The sequence below is a fragment of the Amblyomma americanum genome, chromosome 2 (assembly GCF_052857255.1).
Source record: "Amblyomma americanum isolate KBUSLIRL-KWMA chromosome 2, ASM5285725v1, whole genome shotgun sequence".
Taxonomy (NCBI): Eukaryota; Metazoa; Arthropoda; class Arachnida; order Ixodida; family Ixodidae; genus Amblyomma; species Amblyomma americanum.
Window position 1 is genome coordinate 72708271 of NC_135498.1, and position 15847 is coordinate 72724117.

Here is a 15847-nt window from a genome sequence, read left to right on the forward strand (position 1 = left end):
ACTCCACGCCAGTAGTATCGCTGCCGCAGACGTTCGTAGGTTTTCAGCAATCCTGCATGAGCGCTTTGTGGATCGGAACGGTGATGCGCACAAACTTCAGATCGAAGCTGGTGAGGAATAACCAAGAGCCATTTTCGGCCATCCGGGTGATAGTTGCGGCGATATATAGTAGAGAGTCGCGAATCGTGAAATGAGAAGCTTGACGACAAAGGGCCCGAGGTAACGAAGCCGCAATCGGTGCATTGAGGGCATCTAGGAGCGACGAAATCCATGGATCTCGACGATGTTCCATGGGGAGGTCCGTGGCAGTGAGCGCGGCCAGCGCCGAGGCGGTCAAGGACGAAGAAGGTGTAGGAGATGGCAGAGGTGAGCGCGACAAGGCGTCAGCGTCGGAATGTTTGCGGCGCGACTGATATACGACGCTAATGTCGTATTCCTGAAGACGAAGGGCCCAGCGGCCGAGGCACCCAGAAAAGTCTTAGAGGGTATCCAAACAGCAGAGAGCATGGTGGTCAGTAACGACGTCAATGGGGCGGCCATAAAGGTAAGGACAAAATTTTGTGAGTGCCCAGACTATGGCGAGGCACTCCTTTTCCGCAATGGTGTAATTAAATTCGGCTTTCGTGAGCGTGCGACTAGCGTAAGCAACAACGTACTCGGAAAAGCCGGCCTTACGTTGTGCAAGGACGGCTCCGAGACCTACGCCACTGGCGCCGGTGTGCAACTCGGTTGGCGCACTGGTGTCGCAATAGCGCAGGGTCGGTGGGGAAGTCAGAAGACGACGGAGGGTAGCGAAAGCAGCGTCGCAGGGTGAGTTCCAAGCAGACAGATCGGCTGGCCCATTCAGGAGCTTCGAAGCGGAGGGATGATAGAGGCGAAGTTGCGCACAAAGCGGAGAAAATATGAGCATAGGCCCACGAAGCTTCGGAGCTCCTTAACCGAAGTAGGTTTGGGAAAGTTTGTGACAGCACGAAGCTTCTCCGGATCGGGCAGGATGCCATCTTTGGAGACAACATGGCCGAGTATGGTCAGTTGGCGGGCGCCAAATCGACATTTCTTGAGGTTGAATTGGAGACCAACGTCGGTGAGACAGCGCAGTATCTTGTGCAAACGCTCGGGATGTGTCGGAAAATCAGGGGAAAAAACGACAACATCGTCTAAATAGCACAGGCAAATGTGCCATTCGAGGCCACGCAAGATGTTTTCCATCATGCGCTCAAACGTTGCGGGAGCGTTGCAAAGGCCGAATGGCATCACATTCAATTTTTAGAGGCCTTCAGGGGTGACAAAAGCTGTTTTCGGGCGGTCAGAGTCAGCTATGGGGACTTGCCAATAGCCGGAACGGAGATCGAGGGAGGAGAACAACTCGGCTCCATGCAAACAGTCGAGGGCGTCATCAATACGAGGTAGTGGGTAAACATCTTTGCGCGTAATTTTGTTTAGGCGACGATAATCAACACAAAACCGAATCGAACAATCCTTCTTTTTGACGAGCACGACAAGCGAAGACCACGGACTAAAAGAGGACTAGATCACGCCTCGGTGCAGCATGACGTCAACCTGTTCAGCGATGACGCGGCGCTCTGGAGGTGACACACGGTGGAGGTGCTGGTGGAGAGGGCATGACGGCCTGTATCAATGCGGTGAACGACGGTGGTCGCACGGCCCAAAGAAGTTGTCTGGTGATCGAAGGAAGAGCGGAACTTGTGAAGCAGGGCAAGCAGCTTCGCTTGGTTAGCTGGGTCGAGGTCGCTGTCCACTGAACGGTGAAACATTTCCGGGAGTGCGGGTCGGAGACAGCACTAGGTGGTGTGAGGGCGGCGACGGAGGTACCACCACAAAGAGTTTCATCGTCGAAGGGCATGAGCAGGTCAAGCTGTTCAATGTGTCCAAGACATTCTCCACGGAGCAAGGTGAACTGATAGGGCTAGGGATTCGAGACGACGAGTTCTGTTGCACTGTGGCGTATGTCGAGGACGGCGAACGGGAGAGGTAGGTGTCGGCGAGAGGTGAGGACGGGCTGAGGCGCGAAGAGTACAGTCTCGCTGGACCCAGACGTGGCGGACACGGGAACGAGCGCCGCACTGGCGGGGGAAACATCGGTGTCCATCGCAACAAGTTTGGTACCAGAGCAAGACGGACGGTCGTCGGCGAGCGTATCAGAGAGCACGGAGAATGCCACATGAGCACGGGCACAGTCTATGATGGCATGATGGCGAGATAGAAAATCCCAGCCAAGGATGAGGTCATGGGAGCAAGAACTGAGAACTAAGAATTCGATGACATACAAAATGTGCGCGATGAGGACACGTGCTGTGCAAGCAGCGGAAGGATGAACAGTCTCGGCGCTAGCAGTGCAAAGAGTCCCGAAAGTGTGGTGGTGACTTTATTTATTTATTTATTTATTTATTTATATTCCTCCACTGTCCATAGGCACCATTACATGGTAGGTGGGCTGACAAAAAAGCGTATGATAACAGATGATATTCCATCTCAGATATGAAGTGAACGGTGTTGATGACAGTTGCCACTTCGCAAGGAAGGCCCTTCCAGGCGTTGGCTATTCTGAGAAAAAAGGCTGATAAAATTTTTCTGAGCGTGCTTTGTCAGAGAAGACGGCATTGGGGAGACCGTGTACAGAAAAGCGATGAGCGCATGTGAAAAGGGAGCTTCGTAGTTTAACGTGAGATAAAATCAATGACAGAACAAAAGACGGGCAATATTCAAAAGAATAGCTGGTGCAGGGAGATGGAGCTGACTGAAATTTTAGTGCTGAAACGCTACTTTATAAGAAAATTTAGAGCAAAAGATTCTATCAGCGCGGTTCTGGACCGATCCAAGCCGGTCGATATCGTGTTGTCCCTCACAAGTATGTTAATAACGTGATGTTTCTATGCATCGTGATGTGCGCAGTCCCCGAGAAGCGTCCAGGGAACCGCATCGACAAGAGGGGCCACGGTTACTGTAGATTTATATCGATACTGAAAAAAGCAGATCAGGAAGAAAGCGTTTTATGATAAGACAAGTGGCAGTGCCTTTCTCCTTGAAGCTAGGGCAGGATGTCTTAGAACGCGCAGCTACAGAAAGAAATTTAATGAAGATGACACATGTGCTGCGTGCGGTAAATCTAGAAGCAGTAGAACACCTCACACTCAAATGCGATGGTATCCATCCCGATGTCGATGCAGGCACAGTCACTCTTCCTGAGGCCGTAGGGTTTAGAGAAACAATGGTCATGTAAATAAATCGGCGGCAGAAATTAGCAGAAAGCGATTGAAAGATGGAAGATTGGTGGCTCAAAAGCAGAGAGGTTACATAAGATTAGAAGAGTAGGAACATGTGTTTAAAGAAAATGACAAATTTTAACCCCAACTTAAAACGCAGTTAAACAAAAATTAAAAAAAAGCTCAGAATGGTGGCAACTTCCAACACCCCGTTACAAAGAATGGCCCCATCCATCCATCCATCCATCCAACCATCCTTCCATCCATCCATCCATCCATCCATCCATCCATCCATCCACCCACCCACCCATCCATCCATCCATCCATCCACCCATACACCCGTCCGTCCGTCCGTCCGCCCGTCCGTCCGTCCGTCCGTCCATCCATCCATCCATCCATCCATCCATCCATCCATCCATCCATCCATCCATCCATCCACCCACCCACCCATCCATCCACCCACCCATCCACCCGTCCGTCCGTCCGCCCGCCCGTCCGTCCGTCCGTCCGTCCGTCCGTCCATTCATTCATCCATCCATCCATCCATGCACCCACCCGTCCGTCCGTCCGTTCGTCCATCCATCCATCCATCCATCCACCCACCCATCCATCCACCCACCCATCCACCCGTCCGTCCGTCCGCCCGTCCGTCCGTCCGTCCGTCCGTATTCCGTCCGTCATTCCGTCCGTCCGTCCGTTCATTCATTCATTCATTCATTCATCCATCCATCCATCCATCCATCCATCCATCCATCCATCCATCCATCCATCCATCCATCCATCCATCCATCCATCCATCCATCCATCCATCCATCCATCCATCCATCCACCCACCCGTCCGTCCGTCCGTCCGTCCTCCGTCCGTCCGTCCGTCCGTTCGTCCGTCCATCCATCCATCCATCCATCCATCCATCCATCCATCCATCCATCCATCCATCCATCCATCCATCCAGAGGCATTTCCTGCCTCCACACACCTCTCCTTCACACACACCCACACTTGCAGAGACTCCGAAACCGGGGAGGAGGGGGCATGGGGGGGCGAGGGCGGTCGCCCCTCCAACATTTTTTCGGAGGGGAAGCCACCCCACCCCCACTTTCGGACCGTTTACACTGAAATGAAATTTTTAGACTGGTGGTTGTGTGATCTATTGCTTTCCAAAAGACCGATGATCAACTGGACGTACCGTCTTTGTCACAAGTAACCGAGCAAAGGGTTTTGCTTCTTAGCCGTGGAGCGGCGCACTTGGGGCAGCTCTTCTATTTGAGGCAAGAGGACCGTGTGTCCTCACCTGTCCACAGATTTCGGTTTTGCAGGGACGCCGTACCGGCTCCACTAGAAGGCTAAGAAGCGAAACCCCGCTGCCCGGTTACTTTTGACAAAGGGCGTACAACGGTGGCCGGTGAAGAAACAACAAATTAAGGCACGCAACTCAACATACCAATAACCAAAATCTTCATTGAATCACAACTACTTAAACAGATGCACAAAAATTGGCGGACTTACACACGGAGAGGGAACAACCACCCATCAATGAATAAGTAACATTGCCCTCACACCACAGCACTAACCTACAAAATAATACGCATGCCAGGCAATCACTGGATACTGTATGTTTCAGGACTACTTCTCAAGATCCCGCACAACTGAGCGGAACTTTTGCAAATGCGGAAAACCTACACAAAACATCCGTAACTAACTTATATTCTGTAGGAAAATACAGCGCAAAAACAACACTCGAGTGTGTCTGTCTTTCTTTGTCCCGTGTTTTTTGCGCTGTTTTTTCCTACAGAATATCTGACCAACTAGCCCAACAATACACCTTCAGACTAACTTATAGACTGCCCCCTGACAAGAAAGGAAAGACTACTCCTGACACGCAAATGTCCAAACATGCACCTCAAAATGCAAACACGTGGTGTTTGAAATATTCAAACACCAGGATGCACACCAAGTCCTTGAAGAACTCATAAAAAAGATAAACTTGATAATTGACCAAGCCTAACTCCCCCAATCTCGGCAGCCAGCCCTCGGTAACGTAGCCTTCACTGCTGAATGGAATCCTTATGAGTCAGGTACAATTGCATATCCTGAAGTTCAACGCTTTCTTGTTTTGTTCCCTTTCTTTTGTTAAAAGCTCTCTCTTTTTATTTTACGATCCGTCTTGTTTCATCTTTTTTTAAACTGTTATTGTCTATTAGCTACTTATTCATTGATCTATTTTATTTATATCACCAACCATTTAGTGAGACACATATGCCGATTTATAGACGTGCTAAAAATTGGCTGTTTCAGAGAAGGCTAATAAAAAATTTTAAATGTAGGCTTTTACAGACATGTCGATGGTATCTGCAGCAAAATATTACCTAAGTTTGCGGACATCATAACTAAGGTGGATAATGTATAAATAATCCGTGGTGATATAACCTTTAGCTATTAGAGCTAGGCATTCGGTTGAAATCATGTATTGCCAGCCAGTTGTTAGTAAAAGCCATATGAGTTTTCAGAATTTCGAAAACGCGATTACCCAGAAAAACTAAATTATTTTTTTTACGCGCGGAGCGCGTTTTGCCAGCTCTTCGCCTACACCCCATCTCTACACGTTTCAGTAAACGGTGAGCCAAAGCCAGCTGACACCTGTCAACCATGCTCCACGGTAATTGCATCCGCAATTGATCAATGTGCCGAAACGGCGGCTGTCTTGGGCTGTCTGCTCCTCGAGGAGCTTCGTCCCAACGTTCCTTACGCAGGCAGCTCCGCATTGTACTAGTGGTGCCATGGCGCCGAACCTCACGAACTATCCTTCTATACTATTTTTTTTTTGCTGCTCCTCGCTCGTCTCTCTTCTATCTCGCTTTCTTTGATTCAGTTGTGCTCGACGATTAGCACAGGTTTCCTGCGCCTGAGCTGAACGCGGCTTTCTGAAACCGGCCCTGCTGCAAGGTCAACGTAGTCCACAATGAGCGCTTTTTCTAGGGGACCGCAGCTTCACAGGGGGGCGCTGCAAGCCCGTCAAGCGTAGTGTTCCTATATATGCTCCCGCACGGAGCAGAGTTGCGCGACTGTTTTCCCCGCGCCGCTCGTAACACTATTCGCGGAGCGGCGATCACGTGATCACGCTGACGTATTTTGTTCCAAACCGTGTCTGCTCATGCCCAACACATGAGCCGGAGGGGGACAGCCCCTCCCATCTTGAGCACAGTCTCCTTTGTTATACGGCTGAGGGGGTATTGTGAAGCCCCCACTGGGAGGAGGATGGAGCTGGAGGTTCCCCATCTTGAGCACATTCTGCTTTGTTATCCGACAGAGGACGTATTGTGAAGCCCCCACAGGGATGAGGAGGAGTGCTTCTAAACGACCTTCTCGTGAGGCTCCTGCCATACGAGAAGCAGCTTTCCCGCAAAGCTTGGAACAAAATGTCGGACCTTCGCGCAACTCTGGTCCCTGCGGGAGCATATACAGGAACACTAGTCAAGCGCTAGAATCACTGGATAATTTCTGAGTACCGTGAAGGTCCCATCTTGTGCTCGCAACAGTGATCGGCGGGCCCATGAAGCTTCCAAACTGCTTGAAGCGCGCGTCTGGCGCGGCTACATGCGAGCAGAAAGTAGACGGAAATTTGAATGCAGCAACGACATTTGTATACGCTACTGCCTTAAGGGGTTCAACATCTACTCATAAAGCAGTAGACGTTGCTAACTGTATGAGGTAAGCTAGTATTGGAGCGTTGCGCGGCAGCTTTCGTAAGGGCATTCCAAGCCCTGCCAGCAACAAGCTCTTTCGATTAACCCTGCACCCCACTATTACGTTATTTTGGTGCTGTTTGTCTCTAGGGCATTCATCCTCAGTTGCCATAAAATATGCATATCGAGCAATTCCCGATGGCAGCGTAGCTGCTGACGAACTCGCCACACACTCCCGCCCGCGCGCGCACACACACACACACACACACACACACACACACACACACACACACACACACACACACACACACACACACACACACACACACACACACACACACACACACGCACGCACGCGCACACACACACAAACACACACACGCACGCACGCACGCACACACGCACACACACACACCATGCACACACACGCGCGCACGCACACACACGCACACACACACACAAACACGCGCGCGCACACACACACGCATGTTGCCTCGAAGCGATTTTTTGTTCCAAACCCGAGCGACAAGCGCGGAACGTAGCAATCCCCACACTGCCACTTGTGCGAGAGGCGTCCACGCTTCGTCTGTTTGGAAGCTTGCGAGAGACCGCGGGCGGCGGCAAACCACGTGACCTGCGTTGACCAATCGGTGGCGCAGCGATGCGGGGCGGGGCGGGGAAAAGGATCGCGGTACTCTAAAATTATCCAGTGACTCCAGCAAGCGCTAAAGTCACTGTAACGGGAAAAGTACCCCTTACGTTTTCTCTCGCCGCCGCGCCGGCCGGCCAACGCGCGCGTTTTCCCGATTCGTTCTTCGCGGTGACGAGGTCATTCCCCGCCATAAATGCTCCGCTCGCTTCTTTATTGCGGCCGCCGGCGCACAGATAATCCGGAGCATTACGTAGCACTTGCTCTTATGGGCAGAGATCCACCTTACTCAGCAGTCAAGAATATGCAAAATAGAAGAAGGACCCCACAACCACTACCCAAGCAAGGCTAAACAACACATTGAAAGAAGTATTCGAAAAACACCCCACCTTCCGAAACCTCTACCTTCAGTTATTGAGCACCAACGGATCGGCTCCAGCGTTCTACGGCCTGCCCAAAGTCCACAAACCGGGGATCTCTTTGCGCCCGATTGTCGACTTCCGGTGTACCCCTCTTCGCTGGTTGTCAGAATACCTTCACAAACTAATATCCCCAATCGCAGGAAAAACAGCGACCCATATCCGTCATTCCAGTCACTTCATCGAACTGGTGTCCCAAGCCACCCTTGAGGCCGACGAATGCCTTGTCTCCTTCGACGTGGTGTCCCTTTTCACAAACACCCCCTGAAGCTTGCGTTGGCCGCTACCCGTGACGCCCTACAACGCGAAGACACACTCAGCGCACGAACCCCGCTGAGTGTAAATGATGTGTGCCGCCTCCTGGAGTTGTGCCTATCAAACACATACTTCTCGTCAAACGGGGAATTTTACCGACAAGTGAAAGGAACACCAATGGGAGCATCGATCTCTGTCGTCATGGCCAATTTAACAATGGAACACGTCGAACAGCGAGCCCTCAACTCATTCCACCCGAAACCAAAGATTTTCCTCAGCTATGTCGACGACTGCTTCGCCGTCATCAAAAAATCTAAGACTCAAAATTTCCTTCGTCATTTGAACTCCGTAGAACCTTACATTCAGCTAATGCTAGAGGTGGAACAAGAAAACTCCCTGCCGTTTTTGGACGTCCTCGTGTCCCGAAACGACAATACCCTTCAATTCTCCGTACACCGCAAACCAACCCACTCCGGCCGGTATCTCCACTTCTCTTCGAACCACCCGACAGTCCATAAATCATCAGTGGTGAAGACGCTGTTCAGAATTGAGACACACTGCAGCACAGAACTTGACAGAAAAAAAGAACAACGCACGATATTCAAAGAACTCATCATGAACGGCTACCCAAAAGACTTTATTCAAAAAACCATTCGACGTCAAAAACACACCATTCGTCAAGAAATCAACGCACAAGACCAACGCCACCACCAAAATACGTCACTTTACCTTATGCGGAGGTGTCAGCGAAACCATCGCCCGAATCCTGAAAAAATCGGGTCTCCAGGTTGCGCATAAGCTTACAAACACTGTTGCGCTTTTCCTACCTGTTCCCAAAGACCGGCCGCCGAGAGAAAGATCCTAAGGCATTGTCTACCAAATTCCATGCGCCGACTGCGACACAAGCTACATCGGCGAAACTAAAAATTTCAAAGAAAGAATTCGGCAACATAAGAACGCCGTCCGCAAATTCGCCAGAGAGCGCAATCCAGTAGCCGAACATTCCGAGGACTCCGACCATAGAATAAACTTTGAAGAGACCCGCATCCTCGGAACCGAAACAAATTACCACAGGAGGCTCCTCCTGGAATCCTGGCATATCCAAACCACCCCCAACAATATCAACCGCACAAAAGGAAAGTATATGCTCAGGGACTTCGCCCTTCAACGCAACGAAAAAAAGTCGCCATTCAGCACCTCCCTGCAGTGCGCCAGCGTGACTAACAGCCTAAAACCCCTCCCCCTCCCCCGCGTCTTGCGCGACACAGCTGTCGGTCTTTTCACCCCCCCCCTCCACTCCATACTTTAAAGACGCTAACTACTGCCCTCAGTCACCCCTAATGAAGGAGCCGAGTCGGCTTCGAAACGTTGGGTTAAATTTAACATTTTTGGTTGGAGATGTGCAGTTTATTATAAGAGAGAAGCCTGCACAGCAAGCGGCGCTGGACCAAATATGGCGGCTGGTTGCCGTACTTTTCCCGTTCCAGTGACTTTAGCAAGCGCCAGTGAAAAGCGCCCTCTCCGCCCGACTCCACAGAATTGACCGGCAGACCGGTAACCCCCTACCATTGAGTAGCTACGCGGTTAGCCAGGGGGTAATGCGACAACGCGTGCAAAGCACGTGCAGAACTGGTCTTTTTGAAGAGAAAGTCGCGTGCTTTTCCCCTCATGCTGGAATGCTAACAAACTTCAGAGGTTTAGGAAAATGTACAGGTGCGATAGAAAGAAATGCGAACAGCGCGGCGCTGACGCGCTGCGCACTTGAAATTTATCTTCAATGTGCTTGTACCCGATTGGTAACAAAAAGGAGCAAGAGTGGCACATTATTGTATCCTGGATGTCTCTAGAGCATTGGTGTTGCGGGCCAAGTATGATCGGCAAGGAAATAACTTGCAACAGTTGAGGGCATTGGCGCCACGCTGTTGGAAATTCTTTCTATCGCGACAGTGTATTTCGAGATGTAGGTTCAACAGAATAGTGATTTTTTTTTTCGCAGCGCAAACTTGAGAAAGAGAGACTGCTAGTTGATCAGGTTCACTTCGTGTAGCAGATTGTTGACGAAAGCGCCGTTACCGTAACGACAATGTTTGTCGCAAGTAAATGACTGGATAATTTAAGATGTGGAATTCGAGGTAAATACCTCCTTTTTAATTGGACACGGTAATTTTAGCAAAATACTTAATTTTGTTGGGTGGCTGACCCGATGGATGCCCGCAAATCATTTGGACAAATAATTGGCATTTCGTTACTTTCTTCGCTGCATAACAACTAAAAAAAATTTTATGTGAACATAAAATGATGTGCCCATAAGGCGATAGGGGAGGCTGAAGAGAAAACGAAAACGCTCGAAATGCGCCTACAAGCTACTCACTTCATTAGTAGTTTCATGAGCTCGACTCTGCATTTCCAGACAAAAGCATTTTTGAACGGTAGAGAGTGTATAGAAGCATTTTTTTATACATACTAGAAGATTTGGCTGTAGCAATCTTGCATTTTTTTCCTATGGGCTCCGTGCGCTGCAGTTTGGCGCGCGCGAGTGGCGCCACCTGGTTAACAGCGGTGGCGAAAGGCGGACGCAGCCAACGCAGCTCTCTGGTTCAGTTTGCAGTGAGCGAGGCGAGCGGTGAGGTGTTTCGTCCGAAGGCGAGAACAAATTTGGATAATTATGGGTGCTCTACTTACTGCTGTGTTAAATAAATGATATAACAGCTATAAAAACACTGCAGTCAAAGTACCGAATATATTTAAACGCTTTTCTTGGACATCGTGCATGCTCGCTCATGCACAGAGGGTATGCTGGAAATGAGTGCACTGTGGAATTAAATTCATGGTAGTGAACTGGGAAATGGTTTACATTGACTGGGGTGTTTCGAACGTGACATCATTGGTAGGAGCTGCTTTATGTCTTTATGTAGAGCGAAGGAATGCGTTCAGTCAGTCACAGGAAATGGTCTACGGTGAAGTTCTTGGAACTAGCATCTGAAGTTTGTCTTCGTTTTTTATGTTCATCGGTGGTTCAGCGTGTCAATTTTGTTTCTAGCTTTTTTTTCGTGAGTGTGTGTATGCAGTGGGAGCGACGTCGTTCTTTTGAGAGTGCTTATGTCTTTTTCACATTGTTTCACCTAAGCTTTTGCGTATTAATTCATCATTTTATTTCCTTCAGTGCTTTAAAATTTTGTATCTTTTTGTTGCATTTATGAGATCTCAGGTCCCGTTCTGGACGAATAAAAAGAAAAATAGAGAGTGGTTCAAATTTCTCTGTATATATTTCTTGGATTTCACATCACTAAACCTTTATTTCGGGAATTAATCTTTTGATTTTAATTGGTTTTATCGTCCCAATGCAACGCAGACTATAAGGGGCGCCATAGTAGGAGGTTCCAGATAATTGCAACCAGTTGGGGTTCTTTAACGTGCACTGACATCGCACAGTACGCGGGCCTCTAGAATTTTGCCTTCAGCGAAATGCGACCGCCGCAACCAGGATCGAACACGAGTCACTTGGGTCAGCAGCTGAGCACCATAACCACTGAGCCACCGCGGCGGCCTTTTTATATTTTAGTATTTACCAAAAGAAAAATACGGCCAAATTAATTGATGTACTTGGTGTCTTCATGAAATTCCTGAAATGAAAGTCCTGTGGAAGATACTTAGGAAGAAACCCATCGTATTTTTGTAGGCTTAGAGCTATGCTTCTCTAAGAGGAATACACAAAGTAAAGCAGTGTCGACCCTGCAGGATATAGAGCACTATCATCTGATATATATATGTGCTGCAAGTTTGCGTTTTTCGCAATTCTAGCCGCCATTCACATAGTCGATATCACAGTTGATGTAAATTACATAGCTGAATTCATTACTTGGGTCAGAGCCTTGTTTCTCAAACTGTAAAGGTACATAATTAATCTCAATAAGCTCAACTGCGCTGCCGGATATTGCAGAGCCGTCGGGAATGCAACACCACCATGGTTGCTTGGAATGAGTTATGAGGCCAACCTGAAAGCAATTGAAACGAAATGCAGCAGTAGTGGCGTCAAGGCTTTCAATGCGTTGAAATCCGCAGAGAAGCAGGCGTTGACTTAGAATGGCATCGCGGTCAGTGTGCGTCTGCTATACGGCCGGGCTGGCGCGAACGCATCGGGCATGGAGGAAGGCTCAGGGCCGCCAGGGCCAGTCTCGAGGGGGGCGCGCGCGCTCTCCCTTCGAGAGACCGGCCGTGACTGAGCGTCCGGTTAACGCGGCGAGTGCCACGAGGCGGCGCTGGCGACGTGGTCGCTGGTGGCGCCACCATACCAGCGCACGGAGCCCATTAACGTTTTTGGTACCGTCAACTGCTGGATGCGAGCGATGGAAAACTTTTAAAAGACTTTACTACACACTGAAACGATGGACCATTACCTTCAATATTGCCTTAGAGTACCTCGCAATTCACCAATATATTTTTTTCCAAGATTAAAGTAATTCCAGGAAATCTGTTTAATTCCACTGGCAGCTCTTGGCCATTGGTGTTCAGAGAACTATTGTGGCAGCCCTCGACGCAACAATAAGTTCCTCCACTCTTCGAACGTCGAGGAATTCCAGCAATCACTCACAACGAGTCGCAATCCCTCTTTTGTACACTTGTGAGCAGGACTGCACATGCTCACATTGAAAGAGAGAGTACCAGCGGTGAGAGCAGCACGTGTAAAGTTTGCCCCCGCTGCACCAGCCCTGCCTCTCCCTCCAGCGGTCATTTCTGAACTTCTGTCCGGGCATGTTGCCAGCGGAGCGCATTGAGTGAGCAACGTCTCGACTGGTACGGGTGCTGCTCGCACCGCTGGCACTCTCTCTTTCATTGTGAGCACGTGTCCAAAAGAGGGATTGCGGCTCGTTGTGAGTCATGGCTGGAATTCCTCGACGTTCAAAGAGCGGGGAAACTCATTGTTACATCGAGGGCTGCCGCAATAGTCCTCAAACACCAAATGCCCACGAGCTGTCAGTGGAATTCTACAATTTTCTGGACGTGTCCTACATTCTTGGGGAAAAAATTATTTTTGTAAATTGTAAGGTACTGTAATGGAAACATTGAAGGCAATGATCCTTCCTTTCAAGGTGTAGCAAATTCTTTTAAAAGTTTTTCATCACTCGCATCAAGCAGTGGACGCTACCAAAAAGGTTAATAGCAAAAAAAAAAAAAAATCCAAGCCTCTAGATGGGAAGTTGTTATAGTCAAATCTTCAAGTATATGACAAAATGCGTTCATACACTCTTTCCCGTTCAAAAATGCTTTTGTCTGGCATTGTCCACTCGCGCTAACGAAACTCCTTTTTTATTTTCTTTTTGCCAGTGAAGCCCACCACCGGTCAGGAAATACGAAAAATTATTTTGGAGACTGCCATCAACGGCTGCAATATGCAGACGCGTGTGAGACAAGGTCAGTGGTCGGCTTATTGTTCCGACGTGTGACGCCCGGCTCAATTTCTGAAGTTACTTTACATGTAAAAAATTTCTAAAAATAAAAGTAGTTAAAATGTTTATTTGCACACGAATGAGGATTTGCATATGAGCGATGGCTTTCCACATGCATTGTTTTTGGGATGCGCGTGCGCTGTGATAGGCGTTAAATTAAATATGCCGATTGTTTATCTCAGTGGTAGTGTCTGACCAAACTAAGGAATGTTTTCGTTAGCCATAAGCGAGCCGCTGGAAGGCGCATTTCGTGCGTGATTTCTTTTTTCTCTTCGGCATCGCGTATCGCCTGATGAGCGCTTCATTTTATATCCAAATAAAAATTTTTCTTATCATGCTTCGAGGAACATAACGAAATCCCAACTATTCGGCCAACAGAGTTGCGTGCACCGAAATGCACAGCCACTCAAAAAAAATAATTATTTTTCGGAAATGACCGTGCCAAAAAAAAAAAGGTGTTTACCGCCTGAATTCCACATTTTATATGATCGTGTCAGTAACCTGCGACACACAATTCGCCGCATCGGTAACGGCGTTTTCGTGAACAATCAGCTGCTCCACTGAGTGGACCTGATCCGATAGCAGTTCTCCTTTTTTCAAATTTGCGATGCGAAAAAAAAATGTACTATTTCGTTGACTCTACATCTCAGAGTATACTGTCGCGATGGAGAGAAATGTGAACAGCGCGGCTCCTACGCCCTCCGCTGTTGCAATTTAGTTCCGTCACGCTTATACTTTGCTCGCAACTCAGATGCTCCATCTATGGTACACTAGTGTACCACACTAGCATCTTTTTATTACCCCCCCCCCCCCCCCAAGTACATGCTCATTGAAGATAAATTTCAACTGCTCAGCGCGTGGGCGCCGCTCGGTTCACACATCTTTCAATCGCACCTGTACATTTTCCTAATCCTCTGATTCTCTTCAGCGTTTAAGCACGAGGGAGAAAGCACGCGAATGCGCAAACACATTTGTAGGCAGGCCAACGCGTGCAGAACTGGCCTTTTTCAAGAAAAAGCGCGCTACTCGCGAGCGTCTGCCGGTCTACCCGGTAAATTCTGAGCAGTCGGCCATAGAGGGCGCTTTTCGACGGACGGACGGACGGACGGACGGACGGACGGACGGACGGACGGACGGACGGATGGATGGATGGACGGACGGACGGACGGACGGACGGACGGACGGACGGACGGACGGACGGACGGACGGATGGATGGATGGATGGATCGACGGATGGATGGATGGATGGATGGATGGATGGATGGATGGATGGATGGATGGATGGATGGATGGATGGATGGATGGATGGATGGATGGATCATCCCCTTCTAAACAGGATATAGGAGGTATTCACGTGACGTCATCCGCAAGGGGCGCTAGTGGCCGGCGCGGCATTTGCCATGTTGGTGGTCGCGCGCGCGGCAGCCTCAGCATTTACCTCGCTTGTGATGTATGAAATGTGAGTGTATTTAGCGTCTCGCGCAAATCATTTCTGTCCGACCGGTAACACCGTGTGACTGAGTGGATACGCCGTGAACTGCGCGAAGCAGAAAAGAGCGGGAACGCTGAAAATGTTACACTTTGTGAAAACGTCGACGCGTAGGAATGTGCAGGTGCCGGCGTGGTGTGCGACGTACTACAAGACGGCTGCCGTGCGTTGAATTCACCCATATTAAGGTCCGCCTTGTGCACGGCGTAATTTTGCCGACAGGTCGAGGAATTAAAGCATGCAAGTCTATAAGAGTGTGCAATTGCTTGACAAGCGGTCGACCCCACATCCGTGCTGAGAGTGCCGACGGCCGAAGTGCCGTTTTTCACATAGGTGAGTAGTTAAAAGTGTTTGTTCGTTTAGCTAGCTTAACTTGTCATGTCTGTCTGCTGAAAGTGACGTGTTACTACTGAATGTAGTGGAATCGCTGCACATCGCGTTGCTGCGAACCGGCCTACAGATTCCAGGTCTTGTGCACTGGAAGCAACGCTACGTTTCTACAATAAAACCTGCAAAACATTCTTGTTATGTCTGCCATTCGTGCTGCGAGTGCATGACATTATTTGCTCGACCATTTTATCGCGTAAATAAAGCAGCTATGACGCAATATGCGTTTTTGCTGAAACAATGAGGCTTCGGCAGTTCGCGGACTACAGCCGCTGGAAATATGAGTTTCTGCAG